Raw genomic sequence first — 3279 nt, forward strand, 5'->3', positions numbered from 1 at the left:
CCCCTATATCCCTTATACACAATTACAGAGCAGTTATTTTGTAAAATGTACCAATATAGATTTGTCTAGTGTTTCCTCATGATTAAAATGTCAGATTGTGCATCTCGGCAGTAACTGCACGGAAGAGAGGCTTTGTTCTTCCCATTGCATGGAATCAGTCAGCAGGTGATTTGTATTTGCCCCGTGACTGATGTTCCTTCTATTCCCTACTGAAGGGTTTTGCCAGAGTTCTCTAAGGTAGTCATTATGTTTCCTCCTGCAATTAATGCATTCTTTGTTGGGAGGGACTTTGAAAAATATCCACATCAAATGATCTATTTATATATCTATACTAGGTATTTTCTATTATTAGTCCAAGAAGTTTTATGTCCTTTGGTACTTCACAGTCAAAATGTAAGTGTCGATATACTCCTTGTTAGAATATTGCACTCGCTCAGTTAATAAAACTAGGGAATGGACGCGCATACACAGAAACACATTTGCCACTCTCGGTCACAACTCCTCCTGGCAAAGCCCTGGTCCTCATGCTCTGATACCAACTGCCATGTGGACTCTGCGTGGGTATACCCAGCGCCCCAGTTAGTTTCAACACTCCACTTTAGGTAGCTGCACCCACAAAGGTTCCTCTGTCTTGGCTTTGATCACTCTGCTCTGAGCCACTATGGCTGCCTCTGCCCAGCCTTCCGCCGTCACTTATTTCCAGACAGAACTGTTAGAGAAGAAAAGAGAAGGGGAGAGAGGGAAAAGGCCGAGGAAAAGGAGAAAGAACGTTTTCTTTAAAAGAAAAAAGTGCTGTGAAGTTGGACAATCACACAGTGATGGCAATGTGGAAAACTCATGTTACTGAAGAATCAAATGCAGGTTAAGAGAGATTCAGAGTCAACATCATTAACAGAAACCTGTGAAACTGGAGAGCACCATATTTTACTACACAGAAACCCTTAAAATGAAAAAAATTTTTAAAAAGACTCAGAGAAAGCATTTACTGTCCTCAACTAACGTTCTAAAGAGATTTTGTATCACTTGTCCCTTAAAAAAAAAAAGCATTGACCACCTCTTTCAAATTAATGCACATCAAACATTTAGCATCTTGATTTTCTAAGTAAGGTGTTAGGATTTTAAGAAAAGGTAGCAACACGTTTGGCATGCTTGCTTTTTTTCCAGAGGAAATCATAGAGCAAAATAAGTGTTGGCCTGATATAAAAACTGAGACGTTTGGGCAACTGTTATGGAGGAAACACCAACTCCTATTACTTCTCTTACCAATAAAATGAAATTTTATTTTCAGAATCAGAACTTTTCTCCCTCTTTCCATCAGTAAAAACACTTCTGGGCTTTTGTTTTTGTTTTGTTTTCTGTGTTCTTTGCATTAGTACAAAGCTATTTATGGCATAAAATGTACCAATAGTTTTATAGGTATGTTTGTATATTTAATTTTATATTTATATTTAGGTTTATATTTAAGATAGGAATGTCTTCCTATATTGCAGAGATTTCTTTCATGGAGTAAAATATTTAAAATGTGGAAATGACTAGGTTGCTACTGTAAAGACAGGAGAAGGAACATCACAAATTAGAAGGCAATTATAAATTGGCATAGAAAAAGGGTTGCTGATCGCTATTTGGAAAATTTCTGCTTAGTAACTGAACTCAGCTTGTTCAGGTCTCCTAGGTTCTGGAAACTTAAGCAAAGAAAAAGCAACTCATTAGACAAAGAATAGGGCTGTACATTTCAAAAGATTCTGATTTCAAAACTATATAAGTAATAAGAAATGGAGAGCATAATAATTTAACTTGACAACGTGTTTGCCTCCGTTCTCTGGTATTTATTTTAAAAATGTTCAGGCTCCTGGGTAATTAACTTCCTCATTTTCTTTGTGTTGTTATCATTCTTGGTAACTATTCCTAGAGCTTTATAAAGTCCTCACCAAGTCTTCAAAATACAGAGGCTTCCCCTGTTTTCTGGCGATGCCGGAAAGAGCTGGGCCTCTTTCTGGACTCAGTGCAGCCACGGCTCGTGGTCCCAAGAAGCACCTGAAGCACGTGGCCGCTGCCAAGCACTGGATGCTGGACAAACTCACTGGCGTGTTTGCTCCTCGTCCATCCACTGGTCCCCACAAACTGAGAGAATGTCTCTCCTTGATCATTTTTTAAAGAAGTAGACCTAAGTATGCTCTGACAGGAGACGAAGTTAAAAACATTTGCATGCAGCGGTTCATTAAGATTGATGACAAGGTCCGAACTGATATCACCTACCCTGCTGGTTTTATGGGTGTCATCAGCATTGACAAGACCAGAGAGAATTCCCGCCTGATCTATGACACCAAGGGTCACTTTGCTGTTCATCGCATTACACCCGAGGAGGCGAAGTACAAGCTGTGCAAAGTAAAAAAGATCTTTGTGGGCACAAAAGGAATCCCTCACCTGGTGACTCATGATGCTCAAACCATCCGCTATCCTGATCCCCTCATCAAGGTGAATGACACCGTGCAGATTGATTTGGAGACCGGAAAGATGACTGATTTCATCAAGTGTGACACTGGTAACGTTTGTATGGTGACCGGAGGTGCTAACCTGGGAAGAATTGGTGTGATCACCAATAGAGAGAGACATTCTGGCTTGTTTGATGTGGTTCATGTGAAAGATGCCAATGGCAATAGCTTTGCCACTCGGCTCTCCAACATTTTTGTTATTGGAAAAGGCAACAGACCATGGATTTCTCTTCCCTGAGGGAAAGGTATCCATCTCACCATTGCCGAAGAGAGAGATAAGAGACTGGCTGCCAGACAGAGCAGTGGGTGAAATGATCTGGGTGATGGAAATGGAGAGATCTCTCAAGGAATAAATACAGCACAATTAAAAAAATATGGAGGCTTCTCAGAGTAAGATGTTTCTGTGCTCCATGATATATATATATGTGTGTGTGTGTGTGTGTGTGTGTGTGTGTATGTAGTGTCCTTCTTCTACATGCCTACAAGATCATACTCTGAGAAAAGTGGAGAATTTCCCTTACTTTATTGGAGATGGAAAGCTTTTGAACATAGTATCAGGGGTAGGGACAATAATCTAGTGTAGGAACATGTCTTAGGACAACTTCGAAACAAAAAACAAACAAAACCTGAGCTGGAGACCCTTGTGCTAGTGATTTGTTTATGTAGGGCATGGTATCAGGAGAAATCCTTAAGAGAATGACAGCATCAGGACAAGAAAGGAAGAGAAATTAATGAAGGATGTGGTTTTGTTGTGGATTGAATTGTGTCCACCCACTAATGTATACAA

General features: G+C 40.0%; 1 pseudogene; it reads left to right on the forward strand.

Moving 5' to 3' along the window:
* Positions 1-1968: 1968 nt before the first annotated feature.
* Positions 1969-2859, forward strand: LOC101655332 (annotated as a pseudogene).
* Positions 2860-3279: the final 420 nt, after the last annotated feature.

The sequence above is a fragment of the Echinops telfairi genome, unplaced genomic scaffold (genome assembly GCF_000313985.2).
Source record: "Echinops telfairi isolate 266 unplaced genomic scaffold, ASM31398v2 ScPeMD7_3;HRSCAF=10, whole genome shotgun sequence".
Taxonomy (NCBI): Eukaryota; Metazoa; Chordata; class Mammalia; order Afrosoricida; family Tenrecidae; genus Echinops; species Echinops telfairi.